General features: G+C 40.3%; 1 protein-coding gene across 1 annotated transcript in view; it reads right to left on the bottom strand.

Moving 5' to 3' along the window:
- Positions 1-24,721, bottom strand: part of LARP4B (La ribonucleoprotein 4B) — a 99,467-nt gene extending 74,746 nt beyond the window's left edge. Inside the window, exon 1 of the mRNA XM_067542670.1 lies at positions 23,700-24,721. The gene's annotated coding sequence lies outside the window, so the exon portion shown is untranslated. The remainder of the gene's footprint in view (positions 1-23,699) is intronic.
- Positions 24,722-25,322: the final 601 nt, after the last annotated feature.

Raw genomic sequence — 25,322 nt, 5'->3', positions numbered from 1 at the left:
TTTTCAGAAGTTTGAGTTTTGCTGATCCCGAAGTTCTGAAAAGGGCACAGGCCATCACAAATTTAACTGTGCATTAATGAAGTTTTTGCCATTTAATCCATTTTGTATTCACAGCAGTTTTAAATTCAATATTCTCATAGCGATTAAAATGTTGCCACAACACAAATTTAGTCATCACATGTGACTACAAAACGTAAATATTGTATAATACATTGTAATTTTAAATTCACTGTGGACTCTGTTTCTTACTTTAGATGTTTCCTAAAGATATCATACACCTTTAAGTTCTGCGGTAATTCATTAAACCATACCAAAAATAATAAAAAAAAAATAAAAAAAAATAAATCACAAGTTGTGTCTCTGGAGCTTAAATTGTTGTTGCACTGTGGAATTATCAAGATCCACAGGCTGAATCAACACATTGAAAATTCAGTGAGAATAGTGTTTGAATTATGACTTTCATTTTTTGAAAAATCTAATATTTAAAAAACCCAAACATTCTAGGCCTGATTTACCTCAAATGTCTTTCCATAAAGAAGTCTCCTTCACCATGACCACACTAGTAGTGTCAAAAATGGAAACTGTATCCTCTTTCAAAGAGGAGAGTGGACAAGTCATGAAGGATCGTAGTGATCAGCATGAGTTAGCCTGCAGGATCTTCTGAGCATGCAAGGTACTGAACACAATGACGATCTGACTTGGCAAGAGATAAGCCGTACCTGAAGCGCTGGTAAGCTCTGAACTTTTAAGCTTTTAACATGCCTTAACGGAACTGAGTGAGCTACAAGAGTTTAAAACTAGAGCTGGTCAGCGAATGTTTCAGTGAAAAATATTGATTTATCAAAACTGAAACAGTTGATAGAAATGTACTGTTTTGATGAAATCTTCATTGGGAAGGATACTCATCTTCAGGATGGAATTTCTGATAAAAATCAGAGAGAACAGCCTGATGGTTACAGCACTCACCTGAGATGTGGGACATCCAGGATCAAGCCTCTGCTCTGCCTGATTTGGAGTGGGGACTTGAACCCATGTCTCCCAAATCCCAGGTTAGTGTCCTTACCAACAAGCTATTTGCTATTCTGGGGCATTTGTTTTTTTCCCCAAACATTTCAGAAGATCTTGGTTTTTTGTTCCACTGTGAAACAAAAACAAAATTTCAAAACCTTGAAGATTTTTCACAAAACTGAATTCTTGTTTTCTTCTGGCTAGTCCCATTAACAGCTAAGTGGGTCTGCCAAACTTTAATTTCTTTAAAAAACCCCAACACCACAGATTTGTTTTACATAGTTTGTAACCTCTATAGGCCATATCTGTGGAGTCCAAATTCTCTGAAAGAAACATACCTAATTTATGGAATTTGACAAACTAAGTCTGTGGAAATTATGTACTTCAAGACTAATCAAGATTTTCAGTAGACAAGTGATGAAGTCTCATACTTAAGAGTTTGCCAGATATCCACGATGCAGACTTCACAGTTGATTTGTTATCAAAATGACATAGTTGATTCAGCTTTGTCTTTTTAAACACATACCAGTCTCTGGGAACTGGACATTACATTTCCAGCCTTGCAGAGCAATTCTTTCTGAAGTCAGTGTACTTAACTGCTAGTGCTCTTAATGACACCAGGTGAATGTACTTATTGGTCACAAGTAAGCTTGGAAAGATTAGATTTTTATCAGTAAATGTTGGTACACAGATTTTAACATTCACACTGACATTTCTATCTGTACTTTTTTGTTATTACAGATGGGCGAAGAAAAATTCTGCTTGAGAACTTATTTGGATTTAAGGATATTTACCCTGTATATTTTTAATTTTCACAGTTGCAAGATTATGGGGAGTGTCAGACTTATTGGACAGTAAACTTTGAAATTCAAAAAGTGAAAGCTTTATAAAACTGTTAATTGTGTTTTAACAGGTATAAAGCTTTCACTTTTTGGATCTCAATGTTTACTGTCAAATGGCAGTCTGACTCTCCCCATAATCTTGCAACTGTGAAAATTAAAATTTTTTAAAATGCTTTAAAATAAACATTGATATTCTCTGTCAGCATAAAAAACTGAATTCTGCCAAGCCCAGTCATAAAGAAAGTACAGAAAGAAAACTGACACCAGCGCAGTATTTTATGGAGTACACCTTGTATGCTAGGTATCCTAAAAGGCCTTTCAAATCCAAGAGCTAGATGAGAGTACTGCTAAAACAAAGCAAGCATGACAACCATCATTCACGTAACCACAGCTTACAGGCTTGAATGTTAGAACTTGCATTCTACCCAGCTTTTCCTCTCAAATTAAAGATTACCCCTTTTATTTAAATTATCATCCAACAACATGGATTGTATATGCAGGGCTGGTAGCATGGCCTATTAATGTTTATAAGACCCCCTATTTTTAGTTGCTTATAACTCTGCCAAACTACAACCGATTGAGCTGAAATTTTCCATATTGGGTGTCCGTTTCAGGCTGAAGATTTCTGGAAAACTTCAGCCAAAACAGTTCAGTCACTTCCAAGAATGAGGCTAAGCAAAACAATGTGGTTTTTCTCCTATGATAAAAATGATTAGATCTTTTAATCTCAATCACCATACTTAGAAGCAGGGACTTAAAATCTCGCAAGGACCCTTTGTCAGGGATGTGTCTTTTGCCATCCCAAATCTGCCAAAATACAAGCCTCAGGGGAAGGGAGGGGGGAGAATAGCCTGCACGAGCTCAGGGGAGACAATTTACAGCAGCTAAATTTCTCCCAAACGTTCTGTGCACACTGGATGATCCAGCCCAGGTCTGAACAGGACTTTCCCTGCAACTGCAAGCTGGGGAGCTGCAGGTGGTGCCAGAGCTGGGCACCAGAAGGAGTAACAGTCAGAATGTCTCTCCAATGCTTTTAATGACTACCTCCCTCTCTCACTACTCTTCCTCATGACCAGGCAGCGTGAAGCAGGATGCTGCCTGATTCAAAAGCACTGGGGACAAGAGCTGGACTCGGGTGGGAGGCAAACTGGAAGCTGGGAATGGTGGGAAAATGGGGTTGGCTGGACAAGGAGATTGGGATGAAAAGCCAAAAGAGTGGAGACTGGCACTGGAGAGATGAGAATGGGATTGAGCCACAGAGCTAGGGATAGGGGAAAGAAAATTGGGACAGCTACAGATTGAAAGGCAAAGGGAGTCATGCTTGAGGAAAATGGGCAGAAAAGTGTGCCCACTAGAGAACACACCCCTCCAGAGCCTGGAATGGAACCCAAGATCCCCAATTTCACTATTCTGCTGTCAGCAAATATCTGCAAAACACACAGGCAAAAGGTGTCTCATTCTCCATTAGAGCTAGTTCAAAGGATGACAACCTACTATTGCTATCACTTACTCCATTATCTCAGTTGACCGTGGTCTGTGTGGTGGATCTAATTTCCAACCCTGCTGATGGCCGACATGGTGTCAATATGATGCCACATGAAATTTGCTTTTTCAGGTTTTTGGGTTTTTTTTTTTTTTTTTTTTTTGGGAGTCCACTAATACACAAAAGTACATTAAAAGAACATTAAGGTTGCAGACAAGGACTCCAAAGTTACAAAGTGCCAGAATTAACCTTAATTTGGCCCCCTTGCATGTAATGCATTACATCACAGCCTTGTAATGCATTACATCACAACATTTTCCCCCAGAAGGCCCCATCCTCATTCAGTGCACAGGCAGACCTAGTTTGGGGAAGAATCAGTGTAGTTAAAGACTCTGTCTGCAGGACCTCTGCTTCATTTGTTGCATCATTTACTACACACCTTTCAATTTCTACAAGGGATGGCAGGAAGACAAAAGATGATCTCATGGTAAAGGCAGTTGAATGCTGCCCTGGAGAAAATGAATTCTATCACTGCCTCTGCCACAGAGCTCCTTTGCGATAAAAGTCACTTCAACCAAACTTTACACAGGTGCTCGTTAATTGTACTCATTTTCTAGGTGCCTAGTTTGAACAGTGCTAAGCACTGGCAGCTGCAACTGAAGTTAATGAGAGCTATGATTTGAACATATGAAATGCTATATACTCTGAAAAAATCAGATCCTAGGTGTCTCCAATTGGGTACCAAAAATCAGTGGATACTTTTGACCTTAACCTCTTGACCTGAACCCCCTATGTAAAATGGGGATAATACCGCATCCTCTCAAAGGGGTACTGTGAAGATTCATTAAGGTGTGTGAAGCAGGCAGATACTATAGTGATGAGCACTACAGAATAGCCATGAGGTTTGAAGAGTGGGCAGTTGATAAGGCATGGGGTTGCACCCTGAATAAGTAGAAACAAAAAATACTGAAGAGCTACTTAAATAAGCATCCTGGCCATCCTGTTGCACAGGGCTCATGGAAAAAGTAGTTTGTGATTCTATACACACACAAGGGGGACAAATTAAGGTTGCACAGGCAACCTTAATTCTAACTTTGGTGCAATCTTAATGTAGATATGATTCTCCCCCCCACACACACACACACAGAGTGAGTATAAAGTTATTTTAGTACAGTGTTGTGTTATTTTAAAAATAAATTAATGAATTCAGATGAAAGTTTCTGGTTTCATGTTAAACTGACTTGTACACTTTGCCTAATGTATGAAAGCTTAGTTACGGAGGGAATCAGTGTTTTGATTCATGCATTTATTAGATCAGTCAGAAATAAATTTAAAGGGAGGCCATCAGCTTAAATCTACTCAGCTGTTAAAAGTTCCAGAGGGGTAGCCATGTTAGTCTGTATACAGCAAAAACAATGAGATCCCTGTAGCACTTTAAAGACTAACAAATTTAATTTCTGCAGGCATAAGCTTTCATGGGCTGTAACCCACTTCGTCAGATGTAAGGAATAGAAATCACATAGGAGGTATATTACACACACACACACACACACACACACACACACACACACACACACCCCCCATAGGCATGCGCACAGGGTGTGCCCAGGCACACCGTAATGCAGGGGATTGAAACCTTTGTTATCCGGCCTGCGAACCTTTTTGATGTTGGCCGGTAGAGCTGCCGCCGAAAGAGCAGCTGGCGCGCGCAGTTTCTTGGCGGATGGCAATAGACAGCGAGCTGCCGCTGAAACTGAAGTAGCTGCGCGATGCTGCAGATGGCAGCACACCACGATCTGCCGCCGAAATCGCGTTCATCGTGAGATTTCTCGGCCGCGACTAGGACACGGCGGGAAATTCAAATGTGGTGGAATTGAGTGTGAAATGCCTGCCCCTGATAAAGATCCTGGGTGCACACCCTAATGAAAATACCCTGGGTGCACACCCTAATGAAATGTGTTGCGCACGCCTATGATATATACACATTCAAGGGTAAGGAACAACAATGGGGAAGGTAGGTATGGCAGATTTCAATCTGCCCGTGCGCACGCCTATGGTGACACACACCCACCCACCCACCCATGTGATTTCTATTCCTTACACGTGAAGAAGTGGGTTACAGCCCACGAAAGCTTATGCCTGCAGAAATTAAATTTGTTAGTCTTTGAAGTGCTACAGGGCTCTCGTTTTTTCAGTTGTTAAGGTGGTTTCAGATGCTATTCCTCCTCTGGAGACCATGTCATTTTGTGGTTTTATAATCACTTTTTATAAATTTTATTCAAAAGGTTTCTTTTCTATATTGTGGTACAAACGATCCACACAAGGTAAAAACCAACTACACAGAGAAAGACAGGGAAGCTATTTGCAAGTGTTAAATGCACAAAATAAATGGAAAATAGATTCTCCTCCTCTTTCATCCATAATGGTCTTTGCATGTTACTTGCAAAAATAGCTGATAAAGTTGAGTAGGATTTAAACAGCAGCTGCTATAGACAGACATTTTAAAATCAGCAAGTGTAGATAACTTGCATCTAAGAGATTGAAAAGAGTTGGCTGAGGAAAAATCATTTGAATCATTAAAACTGGTTTTCAATAAGTCCTGGAACAATGGGGCAGTTCCAGAAGGAGAAAACTAATGTTATGCCCATATTTAAAAAGAGTAAATGGGATGACCTAAGTAATCATAGGCCTGTCAGTCTGACATTGACCCTGGGTAAGATAATGGAGCAGCTGACATGGGACTCTGTTAATAAAGAATTAAAAGGAGAGTAATATAATTAATGCCAATCAAAATAGACCCTGTCAAACTAACTTGATTTTTTTGATGAGTTTACAAGTTCAGTTGATAAAAAGGTAATAGTGATGATGTAGCGATTTGATTTGCTTGGTAAAGCTGGGTGCAAACAAACTATCATTTTAATGTAAATTTATACATATAGGAACAAAAAAATATAGGCCATACTTACAAGATGGGAGACTCTACCACGGGAAGTAGTGATTTTGAGTAGTGATTTTGAGAAAGATGTGTGGGTTGGGGTGGATAACTACTGGAACATGCTCTCCCAAAGCAACAACTGCTCCCAAAAGGGCTAATGCAATCCTTGGATACATAAACAGGGGAATCTCAAGTAGGAGTAGAGAAGTTATTTTACCTCTGTTGTTGGCACTGGTGTGACCACTGCTGTATACTGTATCCAGTTCTGGTGTGTACAAGTCAAGAAGGATGTTGATAAACTGGAGACAGTTCAGCGAAGAGCCACGAGAATGATTAAGGAATTAGGAAACCTGCTTTACAGGGACTGAGATCCTAGAATCTTATTAGCTTAACAAAAAGAGAAGGTTGGGGAGGGGGCCTTGATTGCACCCTGTAGGTACCAATATGGGAAACAAATATTTAATAATGGGCTCTTCAATCTAGCAGACAAAGTGTAACACGATCCAACGTCTGGAAGCTGAAGCAAGACAAGTTCAGACTGGAAGTCAGGTTTAAATTTTTAACAGTGGTGGTAATTAATCATTGGAACAGCTTACCAAGGGCCATGGTGGATTCACCATCATTTGCAATTTTTAAAATCAAGATTGGATGTTTTTCTAAAGATATGCTCTAGGAATTATTCTGGGGAAGTTCTATAGCCAGTTTTATATAGGTGGTCAGACTAGATGATCACAAAGGTCTCTTCCTACAATCTATTAATTAAGTTGACACTGTGACTTATTTCTTTTTAAACAGGTTCTGCATTTATGCAGAATTATACCCTAGAACTAAAGAGATCCAGGGTGGGTAAAAACCAAGGATTTAAAAAAATTTTTGATTTTTTTTTTTTTAAAATCATCAATAAAATACTAAATTACTCTCCCTTTAAAATACAGTTACAATTAAATCTCATCATAAACATGCTAAACCTACACTTACAGTCTCAGAAAAACAAATTAATGGCTCTAGTCTGTCCAGCCTAACTACTAGTTCTTGCTTCTTGAAAGCTCTGGGCTTTCAATTTCTATTTCTCAGCAGATTAAAGTCACGTATGCAAAGAGACACAGGCTGGATAGGATTGTTGTTGTTCTGTGCTTATGTGGTGGTGGAGCTGGGCCAAGCAAGGCAGGAGTTATTAAGACACTGTCCTAAAGACAGAGAAACAAAGGACAGAGACGGAGTAGAAAGGAACAGTGGAGTGGACTGGAAAGAAAAAGGGAAGACATTCAGTACACACACAGCTTCCTATATTCCCCCACACTTTTGTCACAGAAAAATTGTCATGGTTTCTGGGCGTAAGAGAGACCCTCTTATTTTGAAGAAATTCCTTCTCTGGGTAAAAAAGGAAAAAGTATCAAGTGTAAGCAATGCAAGAATGAGATGCAGGGCCTAGTTGCAAGAAAGAATCATCATAATGAAAACTGCTTATTGGGAGAAAATGATGTGGATGAAGATGTGGATACGTCTGAAGAACAACGTGGATCAATTGGTTAGCAACTTAAATAATTCACTTTGCAATGAATCATTCTTCAAGACTCTCTCTATGCATTTTAGTAGAAGTGTGATTTAACAAGTAAATTCCCAAGCTGTTTGCTATGTTGCTAGAAAAAAAGTTTAGCTTAACTAATTAAACCATAAGGATTAGCTAACTAGGATTAGAATCTATCACCCAAGTATACATACAGAAAGCTGCAGTAAGAGAAATCTAGAGTTGCCAGTTGCCACTGGGTGTCATTTTCTTATTTTAGATTACATAATGCATGCTCTTTATTTTGGAAGATCATGGCCACAGACCTATACAGATCCTATACTGGTTTTCTCAAAAAAAAAAAAAAAAAAAAAAAAACAAAACAAAAAACAACAACAACACACACACAGAAATGCCAGAGTTCTATGGGGCTTACTCCAAAATTAAGTGCAGTCTTAGCTTTTTCAGTAATTTGGAATCGAATCTGAACTCTTGCTGATAAAAAATGTAAATGCTTAACTGAACAATAGAGAAGAACTGAGAAGAACGACTATTCAAAATCATTTTGAATTGTGTTTCAGGGTTCCATTTAAACACAAGAGACTTTGACTGTGACTCTATCTGCAAGAACTTCAGAGTCACCTGTTGGTATTTTTAGTAGCAGCTCTGCAACTATATGTATTTCAGACAACAAAGTATCAATAACAAACAAGTGATTTCAATCATCCAGTAAAACCACCACCATGGATGGGTTTGTAGTAGAGACCAGCAAATACCACCAAGACACCATAGATGAAAAGATTGCTCGGTTCATTTATGCCACAAATTCTTCTTTTCACATTGTTAACAAACACTTCATTGACATGGCTGAGTCCTTATGACCAGATTACAATCCACCTGAGAGAGCAGACATTGGTGGAAGGTTGCTAGATACAGTATATGAGAAAGAACTTGAACAGTGTGCAAGAAATACTGAGGGGAAATTTGCCAGTTTAAGCCTTGATGGGTGGAGCAATGTACACAATGATCCAGTAACATGTGCCTGTATGACAACAGAAGATGGGGTTGCATATATTTCAGAAATCATAGATACATTGGGAAATGCCCACAAAACAGAATATTTAGAAGGAGTGGCAGTGAAAGCTGTAATTAACTGTGAACAAAAATTCAACTGTCACGTGCGCAGTTGTCACAGACAATGCTGCAAACATGGCAAAGAAGAAACAGAATGATGCATTAAATGGGCACTGCAGCCATTGGTAAGGAGCATCTTTTAACCAAAGACTTAAGTACGTCTTTTCCAAGAATAAAAGAAATCATTGTTGAAGTTGTAAAATACTTCCGTAACAAGCATTTTGCTTCAGCTTCACTGAAGGGAGCAGGAGGATCCAAACTAATTCTCCCTCAAGATGTTCGATGGAATTCTGTGGTTGATTGTTTTGAACAATTTATTAAGAACTGGCCTTTTCTCATAAAATTTTGTGACGAAAACCATGATAAAATAGATGGCAGTATCTCATTCAAAGTATCTAACATTGGATTAAAGAGGAATGAGAGGATATGCTCAGTATATTGAAGCCTATATCCATAGCCTTAAACAAACTTCAGAGAAATTGTTGCTGCATTGCTGATGCTGTTGAAATTTGGAAGGTACTTCAAGAGGCATTAAAGAAATACCTCACCAGAAAGTTAAACTTCAGGCAATAAAGAAGTGAATGGATCAAGCATTAACTCCACCTCATTTTCTTGCGAACATTCTCGACCCCAAATATAAAGGGAGATGCCTAACTTCTGAAGATGATACTGCCATGGCATGGGCATCTCAAAATCACTTTTCAGTTATGCCAGTCATAATAAATTTCAGGGCTGGAGCGGAACCATTTAAAGAGTACATGTTTACTGATGATGTTTTGAACAAAGTCACTCCCTTGAATTGGTAGAAATCATTAGCCAGGCACCTCGAAACAGAGTTCCTTCAGTTACTAAACCAACTTTTCACAGCAGCTTCCTCAGCAGGCACAGAGAGAGTATTTTCATCGTTTGGTATAATTCACTCAAAGCTAAGAAATCGACTGGGAGTTGAAAAGCAGGAAAACTCGTAATTCTGTTTCAGTCTATGAATAAAAATGACAGTGGGAGCAGGGAAGACGAGAGCTAGTTGGAGAAGTTTTAACATACAGTGTATGTTTAGTGTTGTGATGACTTGTCTGTTAGAGTTAATAAAAATTGGGGGAAAAAAAAGTTTAAGGACAGCCGTCAGCTAGCAACTCAGGAAACTGCTGCAATTGCAAATGTGAAACATTTAAGATTTAGTTTAATAAAATATAAGTGCTATTGTGTTTGCGTGTGATTTAGTTCTTACCATTCCTAATGTACTGCGGCTGCATCTGCAGCCTGACACAGGTAATGAGTATTATGTACTATTTCCTAAAATAATAAAAATCAAGTTTTTGAAAATTACAAAGTATACCCTCTTAGATGTTGTAAAATGCTGTACTGAGTTGTAAATTAACATGTTTTAAGTGATCAGATTTGCTCCATTGTTTAAGAAATATGGGAAGAAATATCAGTGGGAAACTTGATTTAAATCAATGATTGTCTCTTGGTGATTTAAATCAAGTATTTAAAAAACACCTTGATTTAAATCAATCCACCCTGAGATGCAGAGGAGTCATCACACAATTTTTAGATTAACTTTTTTAATCTTAGATCTTTCAGAACTGCTGGCTAGTTCCAGGTTCACTGTGGACTGCATAGCTTCCAAGAAGGTAACAAAAATCATTACTAATACATTAAGATTGCCCATGGCGCCACAGGTATTTTGCATATGGAAGGCTGTTTTTATAACACAGAAAATCCCCAAACATTGTCCCCAAAAACCTACCATCCAACCATGAGAAATATTGTACAGAACTATTGTAACCCCCAAGATAGCTCTAGCTTTGCATTTTCCTCTCCAAAATCTGATAGCACAGAAAGAAAACCAGAGGAGATCTGCCTCCTCCCCGTCTACAAACAAACAAACTGTTGCCCGAGTCTGATGTGTACTGCAAGAGTTGGCTAGAGATACTGTTGAAATTACATCTATCCTACAGACCATGATGACTGAGATTCAGAGTGCACTACAAGCTCTAGCCAGATGGATGAGTGAAGCAGAAAACAGAATTTCTGAAATGGATGATGATTTCAAAGACAACCAATTACAGGTTATGAAGAACTGGAATAACCTCAAGACTATTAAGACCAAGCTAATTGATCTAGAAACCCATTCAGATGATGTAACATCAGGATTGTGGTTGTCCCTGAGGGAATACAGAAAGGTAAAACTTCTGAATTTGACCCTAAACTGCTAGCTAAGTTGTTGGATCTGCTGGTAGATTTTTGTTTTGATATACTTAAGGCATACCAGTCCCTTTCCCCCAAGCCAGCTCCAGAAGATCAGCCTAAAGCACTGGTTGCGAAATTGTTTAAGTTTACCATTAAGGAGCTTATACTGCAGAAATCCAGAAGAAAACAAAGGAGCTGTTAAGAATGTAATGGCCACACTGGGTTAGACCAGAGGCCTTCAAAGTGTGGGGTGCGCCCCCCAGGGGTGTGAAGGAATGTTGTGGGGTTGTGGGAGCCCCCAGCTCCCAAATTCTGCCACCCTGGCCCCACTCCCAGCCGGGAGGGCGAGCACGGACAGGATTAAGGGGGGGGGGAGGGGAAGTGGGCTAAGAAGTTTGGGAACCACTGAGTTAGACCAAGGTTCCATCTAGTCCAGTATCCAGTCTTCCAACTGTGGCCAGAATGAAAGGAATGAACAGAACAGAGCAAATTTCAGTGTTTCATCCCCCATTATGCAGTCCCAGCTTTAAGTGCCCCTAAACCTCTGACTGCCTTAACATTGGGCTGCATCACTGACAATCTTTGCTAAGAGCCACTGATGGACCCATCCTCCATCAACTTCTCTAATTCATTTTGGAACTCAGATATACTTTTTACCCTCACAACATGTCCGGAAAACAAGTTCCACAAGTTGACTGTATCGTGTGAAATAGCAGCCCATAAGTAAATGCATATTTTTGGATGTTTAAACAGATACTTCTTTTTGATTGTATAGTACTAATGTCTATTTCCCTCTCCACTACCTTTTCCATTTCCCCCCCCTTCCCACTTATTTAATTCCTCTTTCTGCCGTTTCTCCCATTACCCTTCCATGTTGGAAATTTCCTTCCCACTCCTGGAGAATACTTACCAGGAAGCTATGCCCTACCCCAGATTATATAACTTTTGCTGTTTAACTATACAAGAATCATACACTGTTCAGGAAAATTTGCCATTTCTCATTTATTCACAAACTGACTTTATATTTTAATCTGATACATTTTAACAATAATAATTAAAAGTGTTTCCCGGAATATAAAGGGTTTTAATAACCCTATTAAAAAGGGAGGGCGGTGAGAATACACACAATGCTTAAAAAAAGGAGAATGCTGACATTGTCATGCTTCAGGAGACATCTGACAGAATTTGAAGCTTGTAAATTGAACAGAGATTGTGTAGGCCTCCTTTTCTAGTTGCTTAAATTCTAAAGCGAGGGACATGGCTATACTAATACATAAAAAGTTGAACAAAAGGTCTGACAATTTTACTGTCCTCAAGGCTCAAATTGGCAATTCTGTAATCATCTTTGCCAATCTCTATGGGCCAAACCTGGATTATCCCAATTTTTTCATACTCATACTCTTTTTTTTCATACTCATACAATTTTTTCATACTCTTAGCATTACATTAGCTCATATGCTTTGGGAGTGCACCTCTACCAAGAATGTTTGGTATGAGGTGGGTCAAAGGACAAATTTGATATTAGATGCTCACTGATATGGCTGACCTTGCAGCTAACAAATGACTGACGTGCCATAGCAATGAAATGTCAGAAAAATTCAACGCAATTTGGGCTGACTCTTTAGACATCTATGATTAACATAGACCCTCAAGATAGATACGTTGCTTCCTCTCTCCTTCCTTTATCTTAACCATCTTTATTTACTATGTGTATTATGATGAATCTGGTATTTTGGTGTATTTGTTATATTTGGAAAAATTAGAAAAAAAAAACAAACAAAAGTTTTAGTGTTGGGAAAAAGTAGTGCACCTTGCCCATGTCCTTTAAGTTCAAAGCAGCAGCAAGTTGTGTGTGCCTGACTTCCCAAATGGATACATTTGGAAATGCGAACAACAAATATGGAACCAGCCAGAGGCTTTACAAGACAAAGAAGTTATAAACTAGTATAAAATGTACTAGTTTGTCCTGAAATCCCATCCTCACCTGCAGCTGTATTCAGCATGTCTGTAGTTAGCTCGATTTTAGGTTTTCCGTTGCATGCCACATTTAAAAAAAAAAATGCAGAAGGTGTCCGCGCATTGAATTATATGTTTATTTCAATTATATTAAGAGGATGTGCACCCCCACCCTTCCCTGGGGGCAATGCACTCAAATTTCCTACTCTGTGATTCAAGGAACACTGCCAGACCTAGGTCCCTTAGGTGAGGAGACCTAGATTATGCCAGAGAAAGAACTGACTGGATGAGACTACATGCATAACTGATTAGAGCACTCTGTGCCTGGAAGTCAATAAGAAAAAAATACTTCAAATAAGCAGTTTTGGGTTGGCTTCCAGTGCTATTTCAGCTAATCTGTTTTCAAGCTTGACAAAGTACTGAAAACTATGTACATAATGATACACAAAAAAATTGCTAAAAAAACAAACAAACAAAACCTACCATACCAGACAACTGCAAGATGAAGGCAATGTAAATTTAAGCCATTTAACAGCACACCCCCTCTAACATCGCCAGTCACAGGTACACACCTTATTTCTACCAGAGCTACTGCACGACACCAGACAGCAACAAATAATCCTTTACCCAATCACCAACTGCAAATACATTCAACTGAAAATTTAAACAAACCCTTACCCTTCCTTTCTGTACACTGATCTTGCCATCCCGGAAGGAGGCAAAGTTAATTGTCCTCTGGTTTCTATGAACCTTTCCCTTCCTGCCTTTTTGCTAGAGATACTACATTAAGCAAGTGTCTGTCAGTGTCCCCTATTTCCCCCTCACACCCAGAGTCCCTCCATAACAGTGAATATCCTTTCATCTGAGGGCTGAAATTTCTTATTGTCCTCTAATTGAGGACAGGGGGTTGCTGAAATTTCACATCTACTGTGAAAACCTCTCACACCCTAGGCAAGCATCTTAACTTTAGCTCAACCACCAGCTAAAACTATGCCAGGAACTCCGTCACCCTCCAGAGAAGGAGTTCACAGCCTCTGCTACCTCAAGCAACAGAGGAGAGCATCCCAAAATACGGAGGTGTCACTACAACACTGCTCTGTCACTTCCCCCGAACTCAGTTTGTGAATATATCCTCCCATACTGTCTTCTTCCCCAATTTTACTGCTGCCCCTACCAATAGTATTTCACCAGATTAACATACAGATGACAATGACTTTGTATAATGCTATGCAAGCTTAACAGAAATCCATCAAAATGCATATAACCTTTTAGAGTTAAATGCACAGCGCCATCTGAGGACCCGATAGGTCTGGAGCAGCGGTTCTCAACGTATTTACAGTGTGGGCCACATACGCAGCTCTCTCTGTTATGCGGGATGCATCCACACAATACATATATACTACCTTTATGGTTCTGAAGACGTCATACGGGCCACAGCTGTATGCTGATTGGGCTTCAAGCCATCCGCAGGTTGAGAACCACTCGTCCGGAGGAATCAGCTTTGCTAATTATTCATTGCTGTGGGTAAAAAGTGTGCAGCAAGGTCCTCCCCACCTCATCCCCCTAAACCTTTTCATGCCTCCACCAGAATACATTTCAAACGCCCTAGAAAACACTGTAGTTTCATATTGCAGTACAACTATTAAACCACTAAAACACAGGCCTGACTTAACCCAAACAAGAAAAGAGAGAGAAGTCCAAACTCTGGGCTGCCATTTTGTCTATAGTACCTTCCCTTTATGAATCAGATACTACAAAGGTATTAGAACACTGCCTCTTGCTCTAGCAACCAGAGACAAGACAAAGTTTCATCTTGAAGCTATAAAGTTAATTTAATGGGCACTACCAAGATTTAGGTCAGAAGTCTGGCCTAATTCAACAGATCTTTAATGGGCTTCTCTTCTAAATAATAGCAATATATATTCTAAAGCCACGTATTTTGAATCTGCAACAGGCATTTTCTTTATTTAAGTAAACGTTTCACTGAAATTTGAGAAACTGGGGGATATTTGATATTTTTTGTACTTATTCTCTAACCTCCACACACAGTTTGCAGGATTCTTCAGGTTTTCTAAGAAAGTGATATTAATTATCCAATTTGCAGGACTGCTTAGCTTAAGACCCAGTAAATATTTAATGTTTTTAAAATGATCAATCAAAAGTATTTTAAAAGTCACTGGGATAATTTGCCAGAGTTAGTACTGATAGGAACATCTAGCGGAGCAGCTATGGCAGTACTGACACAACATGTTTTCCTCAACCACAGCAGATATTGGGGAAATGAGAGGGAGACAAAGGTGCTGACACATTCAAAGCCCATGTGGGAGTTACACTACGAGACAGATTAAATATAATTGACAGTAAGGGAAATAAAAGAAAAAGTTCTTAAGAACCAGTTTTCCTTCAATGAAAACGTTGGCTCAATACATGAAGATTCTTTTAATCAAAAAGAGTTAAATTTCTTTTGCAGGACAGTCAATAGTTTCCTTCACAGTTTCCCCAGAGATTACTTTAAAAACTGCTCCCACATAAACTTAAGAATCTTTTAGTTTATGCTTGTGAACATTTTAAAGACAAGATCTAAGTCTTTATAAATTATACTAATGTAAAGTAGTCACAAATGCATGGTAATTTAACTTGTCGTTTTCCTCACCGTTAGGGCATAGTACCTTGAACTTATTGACCATGATTAGGTAAGATTTTATATTTGACAAAAAATAATGAAACCGCTCACTAGAGGTTGATCATGTCAACATTATTTTTTGCAATTAATCCATGTTCCATCACAAAATGTAATTAACAATGCACAACTTTTTAAAAATAAGCAAACTGGTATGAAAGACCCACCTACAGTAGAGCACTTTTATTTATTGTTAGTCTGTCAGTCAGTCGCATTTGTGATGCATTGTTGTAATCAGAACTACTGGTAATTCAGGCTTTTTGGCTCATGGTTAAAGGATGGACTTGTTCCAAAATTGCAACACCAATACTCCCTCCTTAAATTTCCCCACAAGTCAAAATACACACTACCATACTGCTCTGAAACCTCATCAATGCTTTGACACCATGCAGCAAGATAAAATGTCAACCTGCATCATAACTAGAGCTCAACAGAATTTTTTGGTCAAGTAGTTTTCACCCACAAATGTGGTTCCAGGGCAACTGAAATGAACCACTTCAATGTTTTCGATTTCTTCCCTCTCCACCCCCCCTTCGCTTTTTTTTTTTTTTTTTTTTTTTTAAACAAAACTATTAGTCAAATTCACAAATAGTTTCCACCAATGAACAAATGAAAAAATTGAAAAAGTTGTAACTGTTCATTTAAAATTTTTTAATGAAACATTTATTTTGTTTCAAAATGATGCATCATTTTGAAATTTAGATGGATTTGTTTAAATAGTATAAAAGGTAAACACCCTCACCCTCTCTCTCTCACACACACACACACAGACACACACACACACACAACTGAAAAAAAAAAACCTGAAATGTGTAATTTTTTTTGTTTTTCCTCACTGAAACAAAAACAAAGGCAGTTTTTTCCCACTAAAATGATCTTTTTCTGGGATTTTTCAGTTCGGCCACCAGACTGAAAAAAATCAATTATTCACTCAACTCTAATCAGAACACTTTGGATGATCTTGTTACATCACAAGCCAAATCGCATCAGGTCAATATTTTGATGAGACCAAAAAACACAAAGCTCTGCAAAAAGTGCTATTCTCAGCTACCTAGAATAAGAGTCGGGAGAACAGTGCAATTCACGGTGCCATCCCTCGGGCATAACATAGATGTCCTGACCAATTATGAGAGACTGGCTGGCAGCACAGAAGACTGAGGATGTCAACTCTAGTGGCTTGGCCAAATTCCATTATGGGTAATTATGTTCAGCTTACCTTTGTTGCTGTGTTAACTGGAAAAGTTACTGTTCACTTCATGTCTCTGAACTGCTGTGTAGAACTATCAATTAATGGCTGAGTTTTGTTGGTGATCATGGAGAAAAGATTGCTACAGTGTATGCACAGTGCTTGTAATTATCAGAAGCACTTGAGGATAGCAACACACAATATATCTTATAACTCAGTTTAACAGCCATAATTTATTTATTTATTTATTTCAGGAAGTTCAAGACATTTATTTTAACTGTTTTTAATTTTGTTCTATTTTTCTTTTGATTTCTAAGAATGATACATTTTGAAATAAGAAGGCGGTATTGACTCATTTAAGCATAAAACCCTGCAGCCACTGGGTATGAGTAAGCAAACTGCTTTTGGACATTGGCCTGTTGATTCATCCGTTCCTTGTTTGAACAATGGTCAGTATTAGCAAAGCTCTGTTGTGGGGCAACCTGAGACAGCACTACAACTTATAAGAATATCATTATGGGTACCAACGTTAAACAAAGACAGAAGATTTCTGTCTTACCTTAACGTCAGTATAAGGTTTCCAGAGACGATTTTTAGATTAAGCTTTGTGACAGGAGTGTCTGATGAAGTAATTAGCTGAAAAAAAAGTCACTCACCACAAATAACTATTTAGTTATTATCTTGTTTCTCAAGACCTATTACCAGACCAGCAACATCCTAAGATTACACAATGCTGGGAAATAGCTTACATTATTAGAACTGCCAGAGAAATACCACTGTTTTACTAAAAGTACTGTATCTTTCCAAGAATGATAAAATACACAAATAACTTCTTTAGTAGCAGAGTTCACACCCAGCACAGCTGGACAGATACAATTATGTTCTGACTGGGTAAAGTATTTAATTTTGATCACCGTCTCCTTATGGCAACACTTCAATCCATTTTCTATGCCCTTCTCAAGCTGAAGAGATGTAATAGTATTAGCAAGTGGGAAACACCAAGGTGAATTATTGAAAGAGACTCAATAAAAGCAGTTAAGGAACAAATTCCGCCCTGTGATACACGCACAGATCTTCCATTGATACCAAAGTTACAGGCAAACATCTGAGGGCAGAACTTGACACTTAAGAGACAGAAAAGTAAGGGCAAAATGAACTAAAATGTTAGTTATGGGTTGGAGGAGGAGAGGGGAAATGAATTGCTTCTATAGAACTATAACGCTATCATAATGAAACTGATGATAATTATGTATTACTACATTTTGAATCCTACTTTAAAAATGAGTTAATAACTGCCCCATCTGGTCAGAGATGCTGTTTCAGCCAGTTTGTTCCATTAACGCTTTCAATGGTAGATGTTCTTAAAAGCAATGTCTTATCATTTGTTTGACAACAGTTTTGAACATATATCCAAATATAGTGTCATTCCCTGAACAAAATTATGTGCAACATAGCCAAAAACTAAATATACTGGACAAACTCCTGAGAAGCCTAGCACCTACTGAGCATTTGCAGGGGAGTGGGAAGGGAAGAAAAGGCAGGGTGGACAACAAAAAACATTCTGTGGACACAATAACTTGGTTACAAGGTCTACAATGACTAAAGTTAGTCAGTTCTCAAACAAGCTGTATATGAAACAGCTAAGTTTCCAGGTGCTCCAGCTCCTCTATTAACCCCTACCTGCTCTAGTTTTTATACGCACTATTTTCAATTAAGAAAACCAACAGAGGAAGCAGTCCTTAACATAGATCAAAATGGATAAGCAGCTCTGAGCATAAAAGTTATCTGCAGCAGGCTAATCCCAGACGTGACGTTTACAACAGTAACAGTCACAGGGGTACTGGCTTTCAGGTCTTCAGAACCATGTATTGCCATGAGAGCAATCCAGGTTAATTTCTTATTCTAGATTTCATTCCCACAGACAATAGGTCCTTGTGCACCAACTGTGCTATGTGAACAACAACAGGGTCTGGAAGTGCAGAGATGGCAATCTTATGAACAAATGATTCCTTATATATCAGATCATTCAATTATTCATTAAGAAGCTGTATTGACAGGCTCCAGAGCATGAGCAATCCAGCCCTCCACAATCGGATGAATGGTGGAAAAGATTAAGGCCCAAAGATAAGGGAGAAACTGATGATTCCTCTGATGCCTCCTCAATGCACTGCAAGTACACTTGAATAGTGAAAGGCCAAGAAGTTTACCACACAATTGATCCCTATCTGGCTTCCAAATTGGTAGTTAATTGCTATCATGAACACACATACACACACAACCCACAAAGTAAATGTAATGAGGAGCACTTTAACTTCAGAATTAAACTGTTTTAGGATCACACAATTTCACTAGTCAGAACACTTCTGCTGTCTATAGCTGTTCTCTGTCAAACCTGCTGCTCAACTGGGAGATGTGCTAAAACGAAGAAATCAGAAAAGAAAAATGACAACAGTGACAGATGTAGAAGGGATGAGGGGGAAGAAAACTAGTGAAAGAGGAAATAGGGACACAAAAGAGGTGAAGATAACAGCACTGCCCTGAAGTGTTCCACAGATTTTCACTAAGATCTATACAAGTCACCAATGTTTAAGATAAATTACCAATGTTTGGTAGTTCTCTCACTGGAAGTGGTGGGCTACAGGGGTAATAGACAATTTAAACTTACGGTGAAAGGAGAAGTAAGGCCCGTTAGCAATTTCCTTGAACTGTTGAGACTCGGATAAAATTTTAATTACAAATCTTATAAAAATTCTTGAGGGAACACTAAAATACCTGCTTTTTATTGTAAGACCTGCTAAATACCCAATTATTTTGGTCTCCATTAACTATCCAACAATTAATTTGCCATCCAGCTAGTTGAAATACCATCTAGTTTTATATTTGGGACAATTACTTTTTGAATAGTAAGTAATGAAAACTCTTATTTTTCCATATTTGAAAGTTATGGGACTTCATCTTGCCTGGAACTTAGCTAAGGAAGTTCTGGCATAAAACTATCTTTTAGGGAGATATGAAGTAGGAGAGAGGAAAAGGGACTGTTGCCAGCAGGACTTTAGTGTTTCAACTAAAGAGGAACAGGTATCTTCATAAACTTTGTCAACTGCTAAATTTGACAAAGCGAAATTAGTAGTACACCAGCTAATTTATTTTGAACAGTTTATTAATTTTACATTACTTAAAGCTTAAGATTTCAGTCAGTTTCCTCCATTTACTCTACCACCTTTGTTGACTTTGCTTGTTTTGTGAAATGTGATGCCTTGTTTAGTTCCTGTTAACTAAAAAACAAGGACATTAGTGTGAGAATAAGCATGACCTGCTTTGTGAAACTTCACTGCTCAGAGGTCCTCTTAGATTTTAACTTAAAATGTTTTTTTATTGTTGTTCCATGCAATTCTCTAAACCAACCCATTTTATCACCTCTTACAAAACTGTAGGGAGAAGGGGAAATTTTATTCCTTATACTTCTTGTAATGTTCTTCCTTTCCCACTGTGCCTGTATTCTGACTCAATGTATGGCCAGTAAGACAGCTGCAAGACTTGTTAGTTTAACATTACTGCCTGCATATATAGGAACACACAATCCGCAAGGACAGACAGTTTGTCTCTCTCTGTTCACATTAATTTTTGACTAGTACTAGCTTTATGAGGGGGTATATATCTTTATTTAAAAAAAATGCTACATCTTCCCATTTGGAGCCTATCATTTTTGATAGCACGTCTACCCTCCTGTAATAATGCTTCATGTCATGCCTGAAAAATACGGCTTTATATTTCTCAGGCTTGAAAATGTGTTTCCTTTCCTTATCCAACCATGTCTCTGATACCATCTTCTTTCTGCCAGTGATGCCAAGCATTGATACTCCATTACAACCGTCTTTCTGCTTTGATTTGTGGAGCTCCTGTCCCTGCCACAGAATATCTTTCCTGAGCTGGTCAGCAAGGCCACTACTCTCTTCATATAAATTCTTCCTCAAGATCCATTTCTTCCAGTACAAATACAAGAAAGAAGATGATCATGTGATGGATTTTTTCTTTTTATAAGCTGTCTGCTAATTTATGAAAAGTGAAAGAGTAATATAGGGAATGGGGTACAGGACACTGGAATCAAAATCAATGAGATAAAGGTGATGATTGGTGGAGAGATAATAAGAGGAGAGAAAATTGTTCAGTTTAAAGATCTGTTGGTTATTTCTAAATAATAAGACATGTATCATCAAAACCCTGATCAAGTTACTTGTATTTTATATCCCTTTATCAACCACCTGTCATTGTCTTGGACTGTACACACTTTATGGCTGTGAATATGCTTTCCTCCATATTTTCAATATATCTATTGCATTTTCAGAGCTATGACCAGCTAAATACTCAATACAATTCAATACAACAGTTATAAAAGTTTATCATTAAATTATGCCAATTAAGCGCATAACTGATTTAAAGCCAAACCCTATTGCCAGTTATGAGATCTAAAATGAGGACAAAGAACTGCAGTTCTTTACAAAACATTTAAGATAGACGAAAACTAGTATTTACTTTTCATTTCTGTAAAATAAGGCAAATAGTTAAATATTAACTCTATTCTCATCACTTGAAAGAAAACTACTGGGAATGACCTAAAAAGTTATCATGTGCCTCAAAGGAAGAACGGATCCTGCTTTAACCCATCCATGTTGTTCTGTAGCAGAGTTAGAAATAAGTTATCAACTGTAAACCATGTAAGCAAACTTATTTCAGCTGATGCATGATCCTGATATTTAGACCATACCATACCTTTTTACGTGTATTCTTGTATGAAGGTATACAATATGAAGTTAAAAGCAAATGATATGAGTTATAGAATATTCCCATACAAGCCTTATTTTTCAGCATAAGTGCGGGAATGTGAAGACAAGGATAACAAGGGAAAGGTACTAGAAGCTTTAAAGTGATAACTGCACTTAAGATATATTTTCAAGTTAAATATATCACCAATAGTTAAGAAAACACTTTGTTTTAGTACAAGTAGGAACACAAAAGTGTGCTTGTCCAAATATGGATTTAAAAAGACACTAACCTACCTTTTTCACTTTAGTTTCCGTATGGAAATCATTTATTCCAGATACATTTAACCAATTAAAACATAAAAAAATGTTACTGTATTATTGAAAATTAGAACACAATACAAGCTGCAACATTCTTGGGGGGGGGTGAAAAAATGCACTTCTATATACTACATAGAAAAATAAAGCAGAGATTACATTAGATACTTCTCACCAGGAATCATCACACTTCTTTCAATATTTAGAAAGCTAAAGTCTTATTCTAATAGCAAAGATGGGAAACTACTGATAAATGTACACTGATTAACTTTACAGTTCAGAATACATTTTCTTATAAAGTTGATCTGATATGGTGTATGTACAGTAGCTGACATGTCAGAATTACAGCGCCGGAAATAAAACTTCCCAGGTAAGTTTGGAAAAAAAAACCAAAATATCATTTGGGAAATAATAGTAATTGTTAAAAGCCTAATCAGATTAACGGAATAAGATGAAGTTTGGAAAAAGTTGCACTAAGGCCACCAATGTGCAACCCCCTTCTCTTATGTTACTTAAGTAAGATTCATAGCATTAACAAAAACAATGTTGTTTAGCCTTCAGATGAAGGCCAGCAAAACTAGGCCAAAGACATGATCTAGGGGAGCATACAAAGGACTAGAAGGCAGAGTTCCTGAGTTTTAACTCCACTTGTGACTCAAACTCTAACACTGGCTCTGAAACCATCTCTCCCTATGACCTCAGGCAAATTTCAACTTCACTTTGTCTCAATTTCCTCACTGGCAAAGTGAAACTGATTATATTCTTCTGCCTCACAGGCCTTCTGTGTAATACAGTGATTACAGTGAACAGGAAAAGTGCATTGTAACACTAATTAGGAATTCTGAGTAACTGTACAAACTAAAATTAAGAGGGGAAACACTTGGCTGAGGCAACCAATTGAGGAACCAACAGCAACCATACTTCATGGAAAGCAATATTTGAGGGCCCAGTACTTTTTCCTGGCACTTCTTTGAGCCTGTGCATACACCTTTGAAGTTCCTAGGCATGTTAACTCACTTGTGCCCAGGGTGAGGTTTGCCTAGGCCCTAGAGGAATCCTGGCAGCAGCACGGCTAGCTGAGTGGGAGGATCAACATACGAAGGTGCAGTTATTGTCCTTGTCCCATTCAGGCTACTGGGGCTGCGGGGCAGGGACCCCATCCCTCTGCCCGCCAAGGGCAGTGCCCGGCTGTGACGTTTTGCAAGAGTTTTACGGAGCTAGTGGGGTCTTTATTCATACCCCCCGCCCAATCCCGGCCTCGTAGGCGGGAGTACCTGCCGCAGGGCCGGATCTCCGCTGAGACTCCCGGCCAGAGAGGCTAGACTAGGGCGGAGAAGCAGAGCCGCTTGAGGCAGTGACCGGCTGCTGTTCCGGGCCGGGGGAATCCGGCCCCTGGGTGGGAGAGGATGCAGGGCGCTCCCCAGCAAGGTCGGGCAGCTGCAGTGCGGGGCTCTGAGCAGCCGACGCAGCTCGGGGTCCCGGCCCCACACCGAGGGACTCACACTCGCTGCGACCAGCAGCGTCCACGAACGAGATCTTTCTCCCCCAGGAGCAGCAGCAGCAGCAGCCTCGGGTGGGAAGATGGCGGCTCCGGCCGCCTCCCCGGTGAGAGGAGGTGGCGGGTCGCAGCCTGGGGAGGAGCCGGAGCGGGCCCGGCCAAGGGGAGGGAGCGGGCCCGGGAGGCCGCTCGCACTCACCTGTCACCAACAGCCGCTGCCGCCCGGGTTTCTCACTGCTCCGTTGAGGCCGGGGCCTCTGGCCGCTGCCCGGGTCTCCGCGCCTCTCACGCCTGCTGGGGGTCTCCGCGGGGGACGGGGCCTCTCTCCGCCGCCGCCGCCACCAGGGCCTCGCTGCTGCCGGATCCCAGAAGGAGGAGGATGGAGAGCGGGGCCCGCAGGAGGAGGAGGCGGCGGCAGCAGCAGCGGCGGCGGGGAAGGGGGGGCGCGGAGAAGGAGGCGGCGGCGGGACGTGGGGCCCGCAGCGTCTCTGATCAGTAGCAGCAGCAGCAGCAACACCCCGTTCGCATGAGAGATCCGCAGCCCCGCTTCCGGCTCCCGGCGGAAGTCCCGCCTCCACGAGCGGAAGATATTGGCCGTCGCTAGAGGTTCCCCAGGCCGCAGCAGCCACCGATGATTGGCGGAGCGGACTCCGCGCGCGCCATGGCGTATATCGTCACGTGACCCGGTGCCGTCATCGGCCCTGGAGGAGCGCGCGGAGGCGGGAGGACTCAGAGTGGAGCTCCCCCTTTTTTCCCCTCCCATTCGGGCCGAGCGCACCCACCGTTGGAATCTGAGCTCCTCGCCGTCGCGGCCAAAAAATTAAAGGGGCAGGTGTGGACAGAGAATGAGTCATCATGTCTCCCACGTGGGTCGTGCTACCTCCCTTTAATTGGGGAGAGTGTCCGCGGGAGATAAATAACAGCTACTAGTCCCACCCCCTTACTGAGGATTTGGCTGTACGCCCATCGCCTCGTCTTTAACAGCATGGCCATGCGCGGGAAAGGAGGGTTCTCAACCGCGCTGCCACCTCCCCTTTAATGGGGGGGGGAACACCCCCAATCAACCGAGAGCCCCACCCCGTCTCCTTTATTGGGGGGCACACACCCCTCCGCCGAGAGCTTTGGGGCCCCGCCCACTCTACCTCTAGCCCCGCCCCTGGCATGGAAAGGGTGTCTGTCCCCCAGCCAGCCCTGCCACACCCCTGTAGGTGCTTTTCATGGGGGCACAGGACTGGGGGAGGTAGCGTCTACTTGCTTCCAGAATCTCTGCCTCTGCCTCAGCATGCACATAACCGTGCCTGTTTAGACGTGAGCGCCGGCCGGTTCATCGCCCTCCCCACTAGTTTACAGGCAGCGTCCATGCACAGCGAGAAAAGAGCTTGGTAGAAGACATGAGTTTTGCTGGTCACTCTGGAGGAAGGGAGGGAGGTGCCTGGCCACCCTTTGCTCTTGCCCGAGCTATCTGGGCCTGCTCCTGTGGAAGTTTCTTGCTGGGAACCTCCTGCTACTTGCCAACAGTTGCATGTTCCAATGGAACTCTGCTGTCATGAGAGATCATTATCAGAGAAGTAACTAGGGCCAGTCCCAGGGAATGCTTTGCATTTCAGGCCCGAGACCTTGAGCGAGACTCCATACTCAATGTGGAGCCAGTGCAGTGAACAGAATACTGGAGTAATGAAATCCCAACAACCTGTGTTGCTAAGCAGGCAGGGTGCTCTATTGTGAGCCAACTGGAGAATTTTCAGGGTATGAAATTTCATTAACAATTTAATAGCTTTAATGAGTTGCAGTAATCTGGCCTGAAGATCATGAATGGAATGCA

Source organism: Emydura macquarii, unplaced genomic scaffold, assembly GCF_026122565.2.
Source record: "Emydura macquarii macquarii isolate MOO-44397 ecotype Brisbane River unplaced genomic scaffold, CSIRO-AGI_Emac_v2 contig_719, whole genome shotgun sequence".
Taxonomy (NCBI): domain Eukaryota; kingdom Metazoa; phylum Chordata; order Testudines; family Chelidae; genus Emydura; species Emydura macquarii.
The sequence above is the reverse complement of the archived record's forward strand: the minus strand, read 5'-3'. Positions and strand labels throughout refer to the sequence as shown.